At 34.8% G+C, this 14069-nt stretch overlaps 1 protein-coding gene across 1 annotated transcript in view; it reads right to left on the bottom strand.

The window, feature by feature from the left end:
• The window catches only part of Mmp16 (matrix metallopeptidase 16), a 243198-nt gene that overhangs the window by 27327 nt on the left and 201802 nt on the right, over nt 1–14069 (bottom strand). The window lies entirely within an intron of this gene.

Below are 14069 nucleotides of genomic sequence, written 5' to 3'. Positions count from 1 at the left end.
ATCAACATAACCTGAGGGAGAGCAAATATTTCACAGAAAACTAGCTAGGAAATCCCTCCATCGCTAAACCATAGTGTGTGAATAAATATGCTGTCACAGTACTCTAGTTTTTTCATTTGTCATTATCTTAGGACTTTGTAGACAGAAAATTAGAATGACAGACATGTAGTGGAAGGTGGGTAGTGACCACATCTATGTTATGTGCATTTTATATGCACAGTTGCATTTTTGCCCACACACAGGTCTCCATGCTCCAGATGCTGAGATTTGAATAGAAGGGTCATATCTCTTTGAATGTCCATGTTATAGCTGCTGTCTGTGTAATGACTGATCATCCAATGTGTCTCATATTGGTCAGTAATGGTAACTCTACATAACCAAATTTATCTTGAAAATAATCAGAACAGAAGATTTCACTTAGGCTAATTTTCTCTTCTACTTGATTTATTGAAGGGGTTTACTTGCCTTGGTTTTAAAACAGGTATCATATTTATTCCTAGTCTAGTGAATAACAGGATTTGACTTCCCATGGTTGTTTATAAAGTTAATGAGTTATTCATTAGACCGAACATAATGTATTTTCATATAAATCCTTACTACTAGACAGAAAAAGCAAAATATAACAAAAATCTATGAAAAGTGATACATCTGGTGATACTGAATAATTTCTAATTGAAGATTTCAGAAAAAAAAATCATTATTCAAAGTCTTTTAGTACTAGAAAACACAGGTATAATTTAAAAAAATATTGTCAATTCAAGAACATTTTACTTTATTTTAAATTTCTTTACATTTCAAATACCCATAATAATAGAAACTGTTTCTCTTGATATCAAATATATTTACTATACAGACAAGTGCATATCACAAGCTTACTTTGGTTTTAATTTTCTGCCTTTCTCCTAACTTACATGTCTGTGAATCACTTGGTAGAGTGTTTGCCAAACATCTGGGTGAAAACAGGGTACACCACCTCCCTGTGCTTCCTAGGACTGACTCAGGTGTTGACACAGTCCACTGGGAATTATTTGATGCCATACAATATGTTAATATAACATCTGTCCCATTGCAATTTGTTCGTGTTTAGCTATTAGCTATGGGTTGTTTTCTCTGCATATCAATTATTTAGAAGAAAACAGTAACATCATTTCTGGCTCTGAATTAATATCCCATTCTTGTCCTTCTTCTTAATAAGCTTGTCATCTTGGTCAAGACTCTAGTCCTTGAGTTAATTACTAACCAGTATCTAAATGTCAGTGTGAGCAGTTTACTAAATACATAGGGATGACTGAGACAAGGGGACATGCCCACTCTCATGTTTATGGTTTAAATTATTTCCTCCATATCAAAACTTTCTCTCATGAAAAGAAAAGGGAGGCCTTTCAGACTAAAGATGTTGTGAGCCCTCTCCCAAGGTTCTACAGTCACAAATACTTTCTGGGATGGAGGAAAATCTTCAATGGAGTTGCCTGCAAGTTGTGAGGGAATTCAAGAGGAGCAGCTTTTGTAAGATGTCTTGCATACTTGGGTGATGTACCTTTCTTGAATTACCTAAGCTCTTGGAACTGACCATAGCAAACTCATTGATTAACTGAGCTAGAATTAGCTCAAATCATTTTGTTGTTCTTGTTCTTGTGTTTTAATCTGTTGTTGATACTTGATTTGGGATGAACAGATATTTATTCATATATGTCAGAAAAACTTACACAGCAACCTAACATACCGTAAGAGGCCAATATATACTTAACAGACAAACTTCTCAATATTTTTCCTTTACCAAATCACCGTTAAGATGATATATGCCATTGGCAAAATAAAAGTCTATGACAAGTGAGGAGAAATTATTTGCATCCAGATCATAATGGATTAGTGAAACAAAGATTTCTTTGACAAACACTACTTAAAAAATGTAAGAATCATGAATAATATGCAAAAGAAAAGCAAGCAAACAAGCAAGCAAGCAAGGAAAGAAAAGAAGAAGGAAAGAAAAGCATAAGAGGTTTGAGAACTTAGGAAAAGAGATGCAACCTGACTTATAACCAGTGAGGCAGAAGCAGAAACTATCCTGTGATATCATCCCTCTTAGCAGATAAACTTTAATGCTATACTTTGAAAAAATAATGTCTTTCACATATTCCTGGTTGGAAGACAATATGACACAACATCTGTGAAAATCAATACCACTATAAATGATAGCATTACTTATGCATTGTTTCTTTTACCCGTGAGTCTCTTCTCTAGTAATTTATCCCAAATCAAGATAGAGCTTCTGCAATGGACAACTATAATGCAATGTGATACAATATAAAATTATGCAACAAAATTCAATTTTTAGAATCTGTTACTACATGTTATCTGTGATATGAAAGTATGCTATCATGTGAAGGATGATAAGAAAAAGTCTTCAGATGTATTCATATAGTTACACAGAATTACATATACATATATGTACACACACACATATATAGTAGATATTGTTTATGCTTGCAATTACATACCAAATGAATATAAAGATAGCAGACAGGTACTAATTGGGGAAATATAGACTCTTAGGTGTCTGTTTTCTTTGTATTTTTGGGAAATTTTCATGAACATTTCTAAAAAATTATTTTCCATTAAAAACTCTGGGAAAACATAGTCAATACACAGGTCATGAAAAGACACAATATTTGTAAATGAATATAATGGATACATAACCACTCTAATGAGTAAATAGAAATTTATTAAATCCCCATTAACTTGATGTTGAAAAAGAATGGTATAAATAGTGCCACTGCAAACATCTTTGTTCATAAAAGAAGAGACAAATATGTATTTATATATTTACTCATGTTTGTGCCTAAGACAAATATATTTGATACTTTATATTTAAATTTGTACATGTCCCATTTGATCATAATAAACACATGCTAGAAACATAAAATCAAACATGGTGATACTGTACAAGTAATAGCACTAGATTTCAAATTAAACTGCTGAAGAAAGAAAAGAAAATGGATATAGACAGTTACAGATGAATAAATAGTTTAAAAATAATAAAGTATTTAAAAAGAGAGTAAAGTAATATACATGGAATAGTCACACAAAGATGGGAAATACACAGGGTTTTGCTTTGATAACTTTGAATTTTTAAGTGCTAATTAATAAAAAAACAATAATTACTGAAAAACACTGGATTATGGAAACTGCTAAATTAAAATAATCTATATTTTAAGAATGTCAACTTCAGAATGGAAGTCAGAAAATATGCTGTGTTGAGGGAAAGGTTATGCCTTTGTATCCACAGGAAACAAAAAGCTATGGATTTCTTCAACATTAATAAACATCTGTTTGATTGGGGGAGACTTCCTGAAAATCTTGGCTATAGACATGAAGAAAAAAAAATATACAAGACAGATGATATATATGCTGATCCCTCTATACAGGAACAATTCTGAGACTGGATTAGACATGATCAATCTTATTGGCTGCAGAGTTCTCATGACTTTTACATGCCATCCTTTCATATGTCATGGATCAAAGTTTGGTTATACAATCCAAATAGACTTATAAAGTTGACAGATGCCTTTTATCTTCACAAACATAGAACAAAAAATCATCTTTAGCTGACTTGTGCACACTTCACATTCCATACTTGTATTAATGCAGATATATATGCTACCTTTAAAAGTTTGTGTGTTTTCAGAAACAAAAAAGGATCAGATACCAATAAAAAAACAAGTAGCCCAGGTGATCCAGCCTCCCAGAATGCTTCTGTTGCAGCTTACTCAAAATTCTGCATTCAGAACAACTTTAAAGCTGCTAGTTGAGATGGTTGAGTCTCACAGACTACTCCAACCAAGCTGTCTTAGATATAGTCTACACTTCCCCACACACATTTCTTGGTTGAAGGGCATCTAGGTTGTTTCCAGGTTCTGGCTATTACAAATAATGCTAATATGAACAGTGTTAAGCAAGTGTCCTTATGGCATTACTGAGCATCCTTTGGGTATATGCCCAAGAGTGGTATAGTTGGGTCTTCTGGTAGAATGATTCTCAGTTTTATGAGAAACAGCCACACTGACTTCCAAAATGGCTGTATAAATTTACACTTCTACCAGCAAAGGAGGAGTGCTCACTTTGCTCCACATCTTTTCTAGCATGAGCTATCCTGTGTGTTTTTGATCTTAGCTATTCTGACAGGTGTAAGATGGAACCTCAGAGTGAGATCAACAATTAATAAATGGGACCTCATGAAATTAAAAAGTTTCTGTAAGGCAAAGGACACTGTCAAAAGCTAACCAGGACTATAGCAAGAGACTGTCTCAAACACTCAACACTGTAAGACAGAATCTCAAAGTCATTTTGATTTGCATTTCCTGGATGACTAAGGACGTTAAACATCTCCTTAAATGCTTCTCAGCCATTTGAGATTCTTCTGTTGAGAATTCCCTGTTTAGATCTTTACCCCACTTTTAAACTGGATCCTTGCTTTTTTTGATATCTGGTTTCTTGAGTTCTTTACATATTTTTGCAATCAGCCCTCTGACAGATTAGGGAGTTGATCAAAATCTTTTCCCATTTTGTAGGCTGCTGTTTTGTTCTTATTCCCATTAGTTTCTTCTAGCTCCTGTTATCCTGGGCAAAGTGCCAAGACCTTGTCATGCTGTGGGGGATGGGAACGTAAAAGGACTCATTATATGACATAGGAAAGATCAGAGGTATGAGACCACACTAGAGAGTTTATTTTCACCTTGGTCATGAACCAGCCATATTCTTTCTCTGCGGATTTCATGATAACACAAGCAGAAAGACCCCAGGCTGGAAGTTGGAGAAATGAAAGCAAATGTGTGCTTTGAGAACAGTATATTCAATAAAAATGACAGTCAAGTCTCCACTTTACTTACCTAGTGCAGAGGCAAAGGAGGAGAGAAGATGGCAGGAGGCTGACAAGCAGGAATGGCCCAGGGGAAAGATTTTATATTTTCAGTGAAAGATATACAAAGCTACTTGTCAACAACTGATGTGTTAAAGGACTATGTTGAATTAGAAATTTGTTCCCAAGAGATAAGGGCAGCTGGGGCAGAGAATTCCCAAGAAGAGTAATGCAAGACACCCTGAAAGATTCCTAAGTGAGGTTGTTTCAGAGGCCACTGGCAATTGTTACCATAACAGCAGAGACTAACTCTTATTACCATTGCCTAATTGCTTTATGCTAATATGCTCTTGAGAACATTTCTTCTGCTCCCACTGTTCCACTCAGCTTTGTTTACTTCAAAACATAGTTCAAAAGGTAATTGCCCTTCCTTACACTCCAAGTGAGTCCTCAACAAAGAGCTTGATGGTAAAACTGTTTCTACCAAGATGCCTGTGGGAAATCAGGTGTCCTCAGTGTTAGAAAATGGAAAGTCCTGTGATACTGCTTCAAAACTGAAAATGAGTTAGAACTACCATTTGTTCCTGCTGTAGGGGAATGTGGTAAATCTTCTGAAGCATTAAAATAAGAAACTACACTTCCTAATCATTCCACTTGGCAATGGAGCCTTGGGTGATTGCTGGGTGATTATGGGAACTCACTATGTAGCAGCCAGGCTGATATTCACTGTATGGCTGTGGCCCACGCTGCCACATATTCCTGCCCTCACCTTATTTCAGCCTTTAAAGTATACCTCTGCACTTGGCAGTTTTTGAAAATTATTCTGAGAAACTAGTAATCTAAAGAGTGAAAAATGAATGAAGTAATGTCAGAGAAGCTAAGTACACCAACAGGAATGATTTGTACATAAAACAGATACTGAGCTAGAATATTTATAGATTAAGAGAACCTTCAGCAACCAGTGATGATAAGAAAGGATGATATTGGCTTGACTTTCAAAGGTAATTTTTTAAAAAAAATATATCTTTCAATTTTTGAGATTAATATATTATTTTCCCATTCTCTTTCTTTCCTCCAAAAACACCCATGAATCTCCCACTCCATTGATCTCTTTCAAATTTATGGTCTCTCTTTCTCTAATTGTTGTATGTATATATGTGTATGTGACCCACAGATCTCTGTCTCTATCTCTATCTATCAATCTATCTATCTATCTATCTATCTATCTATCTATCTACCTACCTACCTACCTACCTATCTACCTATCTATGTACTCATAAACACACAAATACAACCAGCTCAGTTTGTATAGTGTTTCTTATATGTGTATGTTTTTAGAGCTGACCATTTGGTTTTGGATAACCAGCTAGCATGCCCTCCCCTGGGGAAGACTCTTTCTCCCACCTATAGCATTATTTTGTTGCCTCTAGTTCTTTGTCTAAGGTCAAGGCCTCCTGAGCTTTGTCCTTTCCACATTAGCATTATGTCACTCTATTGGTTTCTTTCTTCTAAGGGTATTAGAGAAAATAAAGTTGGCATATATTATACATCACACACATCACACAGATAAAGACGAGTAACAACAGCAACAACAACCAAGTTCTGTCAAGATGATAGTGAACATATGATGTGGAGGCTAGATGGAAATCAAATAGATACAGTAGAGTAGTGTGTCCTAGAGCAGTGCAGGCAAGTGAGGAGAAGCCAGGACAATTGTAGAGGCAATGGCACATAAATGGGAGATAGAAGAGAAAGCAGGTAGCTTGATGGGGCATGGGTCAGTGACATGATCAATATAACAGAATAGCTAAGTAAACAAGTATTGAAACAAGGTAGGAAAGAGAGGATAAAGAGCAAAGGGCACAATAACGATACTTGTAGGATAAGAAGGAACCAGGAGACTGCACAGGTGCCTAAATCTAACTTGGAAATGGAAAACTCTAGATTTGGGAGGGAAAGATGTTGTGGATATCACTCTGTATAAATAAAAAGCTGATTGGCCAATAGCCAGGCAGGAAGTACAGGCAGGACAAGGAGAGAAGAGAATTCTGGGAAGTAAAAGGCTAAGTAAAGGAGACCATGGCAAGCAACATGTAAAGAAACAAGTAAGCCACAAGCCATATGGCAACTTATAGATTAATAGAAATGGCTTAATTTAAGATAGAGAACTAGATAGCAAGAAGCCTGCCATGGCCATATAGTTTGTAAGCAATACAAGTCTCTGTGTGTTTACTTGGTTGGGTCTGAGCAGTGTGGGACTTGCTGGTGAGAGAGATTCGTCCTGACCATGGGCCAGGCAGGACCAGAAAAACTCTAGCTACAGAAGGAGTCTACAGTAAGTCTTGAAAAAGAAAAACACTTGAGTTAGGTTATGTTGTAAATGGTCAATAATGGAAGGCATGCATGCTCTAGAATGGATGTTAAATTACCAAAACATTGCAGATAGTAAAGAATAAGTCAAATTATTCTCCAGTTACTAGAAAGGAAATGCGTTTGTGTAACACATTTATATAGGTGGGAAATTTCTCCTTGCTTAATCATGAACATAATTTCAAATACCTAAATATATTTATTTATAACTTTCATGTTTGGGATTATGGTTGGAAGTTTGAGTCTAATTGTAAATATAAAACTTGTCTGTATTTTTTGTAAGAATTCAAATTTACATAGAAATGTGAGTATAGTGAATTTTTTCTTACTGTTTCTGCTTACATATGGAGAGATGGGAACCAAATCCAGATTCTCTGAAAGAGTAGTCAGTACTCTTCAATGCTGAACCATCTTTTCAGTAATGAAAAGAATTATTTTCCTTTAATTTTGTGAGTATTCCTTCCATGCAAAATTAAATAAATCAATGCAAAAACCATTTTGTATTCAGACAATGGCTTTTCCCATTTAATATCTATGGCTCAAGTTTCTTTAGCTTCAAGTTACAATTATATCATTACTTTTAGAAGAGAACTGAATCAGTGAGGTTACTGATGCATAATGTGAGTGAATTACTGATTCATGGTCTTGCTTATCAGCCTTCTTACATGTGTTCAAACTCATTAGTATTCTCTGTGTCTCTGTCTTTGTTTCTTTGTGTGTGTGTGTGTGTGTGTGTGTGTGTGTGTGTGTGTGTGTGTTTGTATTCCACAGTGAGTGAGGAGGCTTCTGTTCTAACATTGGTTGCTGATTTTTACGTTGTTTGAGATAGGGTCTCTCTTATTTTATTTATTTATTTATTTAATTTATTTATTCATTCATTCATTCATTCATTCATTTACCTATTTATTTATTCACCTACTTATTTATTTATGACTTTGCTGTGTATACCAGGCTAACTGACCTATGAAGCTTTAGATATTCTCCTGCCTCTACTTATCTGTAAGACTAGGCACTGGGATTAGATATTCTAATATGCTTGGCTTTTACATGGGATTAAAAAATCAAAACTAACAATCTCATACAAGAAGATCAAGCACTTTAAGCACTAATCAATCACCTTAAAAATCCATTGTTTGGCAATTAAAAATGACTTTCATAGAACTGATTACAATGAAAAATGTGTTGTCATCTTATAGTTTTGTAGAGCTTTCACATTGTGAATTATACTGTTTAAATCCAAAGCTGAAAAGGACAAATGAGTGAATGAATGTAAGGAAGGTCCAAGGTAATATTGAAATAGCTATGTGAGCTAAACAAAAATTATTACATGGTTCAATCTTATGCAAAATTAACTTTGTTACTAAATATCGTTCTCACTGATATATGAATGTATGTTTGAATTCAATCTGCCAGACTAAACTATGGAAGCACAGTAGTGTGTCCAGAAAATGTCATAAATAGAAGCATTTTCCTCTCTTCCCTTTGCTGAGTATTTTTATTCTAGTATCTTCATAAAGGAAAAAGTGAACATTATTATTATAGCTGTTCCCTTTATTATTTAAAAACTCTCTTTAACGTATACTTTCAGACTTTTAAAAAAAATAATGTTGCAAGACATTATTCACCACCCAGTCTCTAATTTCTGTACTGTTTATATGATAGCCACTGGCCACAGGTGGCTACTACATTTAAGGAAACTGCATACAGTGGAATACCATCCCTCACATCTACTAGGCACACCACAAATGCTCAACACACAAAGGAGTCTAGGAGAAGAGCACCATGGGCTGATTCTACCATTGCAGCAAGTCCCATTCAACAATACAGCTCAAGAAAATTATATTGTTATTAGTTAAGGCATACTATGCCATTCTTTTATTTGAGTTCCAACATTACTAAAATACAATAATTCATGAATAGAATAGTGATAAAATAATCTATGGCAAAACACTGACTGAGGTCAAGTTTTGTTCTGTTGTTTGTAGAGTCTTCAGCAGGACATGAGTGAATAGGAATTGTTGTTGTTGTTTTTGTTGTTACAAAATTTTGCCTCTGTAGTCAGCTTAATGTAGTATGATGGTAATAGTATTTCCCACAAGCATAGGCAACACTTTCAATTTCCAGAGTTCTTTTTTTTTCTCATAAGGGTTTGGAGCTAAATCTTCCAGGCCATCTAAGCTGAAGGTCTGCGTGGAATGTTCTTCCACAGCAATTCTGAAACACTGCTTCCAATATGTAGTTTTTAAAATTTCACTTATTCTACCATGATCTCTCTGAACCACTAAAATTTAGTTTTTATTTGGATAAATGTTCCCCAAGGTTAAAGGTTTGGGCCCTAGATATTGCCTTTATTTGAAATCTTTTAAAGATGAGAATCAGTGTAAAATCTTTCATCATTATTGATATGTCTTAGAAGAAAATACTGGGACCCTATGCTTCTCCTCCTATTTTTCTCTTTCCAACATGGCTCTTAGTGATTGTACAGGACCAATCAGTCATGTAGGGGCATCTACAAAATGCTGAGTCAAACACATCTTTTCCCTTCATAAGCTGATTGTTGGTTGTAGGTAATATTGTTACAGTAATAGAAAGCTGACTGCTATAAGATCCTATTTCATGCATATTTACCTTTACTTTTTAACAGATAACCCTGTATTATCACCACCATCACATTTATTAATGTCTTACTTAGCAATATTTATTTAATTTCTGACTGACTCCTTTCCCTGATTAAAGCTAATTTAGAAGAGCTCACTATAATATCATCATATTCTAAAAGGCTACCATGCAAAGGCAAGCACCTTATAAATATTTATTGCAGAAATAAATCAATAAATGCAGTGGGTCAGAAATGGAAATTAAAGCTATTCACATCAGAAATATGTCTTTTTTAAATAAAGAATCCATTTTAAGTTAAAACCACAATTTCTTCAGTTTCTGAATTTGATTTTTGCCATTTATATTCACTGAACTTATAATCTGAAATGAACTGAGTACAAAGTTACATGGTACAAACCAAGTTTTCTTTGATGAATGCTAAGTGAAAGGCTAGTCTGTGCCAGAGGAGACTGGCCATCTGCAGCGATAACTCATGTCAGCGATGAGAGGCATTTGTTGGTGAGACTGGGGATTCATTTCAATTTACTGAAGAGTAAGTAAAGTGTTGGTATCTTCAGTTTAATGGAAATTTTGAAAATAGTTGATTCAGATTGCATACTATCCAGAAAAAAACATTAAAAATGTAGTTTTTGGGCAGAGGAATTCTTTAATAAATAAGGGAGTGCATGCACTAAAACCTTTGTACAAGCTAACATGTTTGATATTTGACTCTATGCTAACTGTGGCAGTTGTATAGGGTTATAAGAAAGCTGATAGTCTTCAGGATACCATTAATATTGCCTATTCAGAATCATCATTTGGATTAAAATTTACCTTACAACACAAATTTTTCTTGAGTACATATATTCATATTTTTGAGAAAATTGAAGGGTTTCGTGAATTGACACTACAGTTTTAGCTATACCCCCCATTCTTTTGTGAGCTTGGATTGTTGACTGATTGTTTTTAAGGCTGAATCAATTCCTATAATGTAGTCTATAAACTCAGTAATCAAATATTGGCATGTTTTGCCTTTCACTACAGGTGAAGAGAGGCTCTTTTGAACTCCCCTCCCCCCATCCCTGCATTCTACCCCCTCTTCTGACATCCCCTCCTCTGTCCTAATCTCTTCTTTTGTTTATTTTTCTTTAGTTTTTAATTCAACCACAAACACAAATAATTGCTTTAAAGCAATATCCAATATATAAAAGATTATATGAGAGAGTAGGAAGGAGTAAATTTAAAAGGAATAAAAAATGCATTCACACTGTGATAGTAAGAAACTAAATGATTGTTCTATAAGTCATCATTTCAAGTGTAAAGTGCTCATGGTGTGCAATATGCCACAACTAAATAAAACAAATCATAATTTAATTATCATTTTAAAAAATCATTGTAGATGGTTAGAATGATAACAATCATACTCATCACAATTATTTCTGGGTACTTGTGAAACTTACTTAAAATTCATTTAATTATTACATTGACAACCATATATACTACTACTAGCTTAAAATGGAAAGAAACAAATCATTTTCATATGTTTTATTGCACTCCTGTTCATTGTTTATATTTTCCAACTTTGCCAAGCATGTAGACCAATAAACAACAATAAACCTATTCCACGTTTTTAGTACATACTAGAAGTGAATGATAAAAAGTTGAGATTTGTACTATATGTAATTTATTTTTCTAAAAAAGCATTGATTTTTAGTTTGCTCAAATTATCTAAAAAACAATCATTATTTTAAAAAGTTATTTATTTTCATTAATTTCTTTTTGTTCTTAGGTAATTGTGCACATGTATATATGCACACTGACCATTTTCACCTCATCTTTCTACCCCATTCCCCTCCTTCCCACCAATCTCTCTCCAGTGTTCATGTCTTATTCTTTTGTTTTGTTATATAGATGGCATGTCTATGAGTCCACGAGTTGGGGTATGAGATTTACTGGAGCTTGCTGGTTAAGCTAAAGAAAATTATTTACCTTCTTCCTAGGAATGAGAGGGGACTCTGTTGCTGGTATGTAAAATGAATGAAAAAAATTTTAAAAAGGAAGTGATTTACTCTTTTCAAGAACCTATCAATGGCCAAGAGTTCAGAGGTAAATAAGGCCTATTGGACCTCTCCCTCTTCCATTGCTATTACTGATGGCTTTTCTTGTGTGGTACCAGTGCAGGAAACTAGTTATAGTGAGTTAATGACTGTGATGTTTTTATTAAGTCCAGAGAATGACATTAAAGCCTCTCATCTTATATTTCTCATCTACTCTCCTAGAATATTCTGTGAGCCAAAGAGGGGGTAGTACAAAGGTCTTGGTTGGGTCTGAACTGCTATCCATTGTTTATTCTCTGCAAAATGGGCAGTTGTGAATCTCTGCATTTACCATTCTCCATTGTAAGGAGAGACTTCTTTAAGGCTGGGAGTAGTTTTATTTATGGATATAAGTATACAAAAATACAAAAGGGAGATTGGTAGAGTATTTTGAATGGTTGGATAGTGCTGCTTCTATATGTACGAAATACCTTCTTATGAGTATATCAGAGAGGCTACAGAAGCACCCACACACACCCAGTAACACAAGCTCTTGTCCATCTTCTTGGTTGCTCACCAGAACTAGAGGGTAAGACCATATTATGGAAGACATCATACTCTTTGGTTGTAAGTTAGAGAGAAAGAAAACTGTAACCGAGCTGAACATCCATTCCCTTCTAGCTAGCACTGAAACCACTGCATGGTATTGAGTGGGCAGCAGAGGGAGTAAAGGCATCATTTGTCTTGTCCAGCTGTGAACCCTATGAACCATAAAACCTACCTGCCAGGAAAGATATGTCCAGCTGTGCAACACTGAGGTCCTCCATACTCACGTTTATCTTCCTGTTGCTTTATTTTATTTATTTGCTTCTGTGGATTGAATATAGGTGTTGCAGATACCAAACATGCACTCTGCCAATGGCCCACATCATTAGCCCTGTCTGACCTAATGTCTAATAATACAGTGCAATTCTGACTTACAGAATGTTAATATTCTTTGGTATCCATAGTTTGACATTTTTCCATGTTTATAAATTAAACTCAATGCAAATATTTTAAAAACAATTAATTTTTAAAGGACATGTAACTATTGTTGTTGTTTTAACAGCCCAACTACATATTTTAAGGCAGAGAAGAGCAATTGAACCCTTACATAGACAGGAAGTGTACACATGCTGTAGGGTCAAGCTTTGTTAAGGAGTGACTGGGTTAAAGTTGTACATGAAATACAAACCTAAGTGCATTTTCACTTTTTCCTTTTATGTATGGATATATTAGAAATTTCAACAAGACTACAAATGTTTTCTGTTTGAAATGTGTAAAGACTTTTAAGAAAGCAATCTTTAAAGGTTATTTCAGACTTTTCACCAAGTGACTCATATTAATATGAGGTGTATGACACATATTTAATATAAGGTGGGCCTTTCTTGGTCTTAGATTAAAGCAGAGGATATTACTAGCAATAACAGGAAGGACTCATTATTCCACATGTAATATAACCATATATCGTGGGGTCTTGGGAGAAGCACCATGGTATACTTTCATGTGTGACACCCACCTTCATTTCTGCTTCCCCCAACATGTGTGAGCCCTGAAATAACTGCATTCTAGTAGCATTTTCTACATATTCCAACAGAATCCTCGAAAACAGCAAATGAATGCTAGATTATGATAGCTCCCCGGATAAATATTGCTACCGAAGTAATACAGTGGGAGTATTTTTATGTTGTTAACTTGTACACAAATTCATAAAGTGGTTAACAATGATCCCCCAAACTTACTGAAACAAATGGGAAGAGTGGAAGCAAACTAGGCTTCTGTTAACTCTTCCCCATTGTTTCTGGAGTCAAGACAACTTACAGCTTTGTTTTCAAATGCATTTACAGACTAGAATTACAAAATTTGAGGTAAGGAAAAATATTGTATTTCTCTCTCTTGCTAAGTTCTAATCACTCTTTAGTTTCTATGGAATGGGGTTAAGCAGGTCTCATTTTGGGAGTTCATAAAATAGCCTACATAGTATTTCTGGTCCTGTCATCTGCAGCTTCCAGAGAAATGAGAGGACGATATTGATGATCAGCACATCTCAGAGGCACCATGGCTTTCTTTCCTCCAGCAAACACTTTACAAACATGATTTCAAACTGACTGGTCAGCAGTAGGGAAGTGTGTTCACTGTTTTTCTCAGTCTCTTGAAAGTCCATTATCGTC

This window comes from Onychomys torridus, chromosome 2 (assembly GCF_903995425.1).
Source record: "Onychomys torridus chromosome 2, mOncTor1.1, whole genome shotgun sequence".
Classification (NCBI taxonomy): Eukaryota; Metazoa; Chordata; class Mammalia; order Rodentia; family Cricetidae; genus Onychomys; species Onychomys torridus.
The sequence above is the reverse complement of the archived record's forward strand: the minus strand, read 5'-3'. Positions and strand labels throughout refer to the sequence as shown.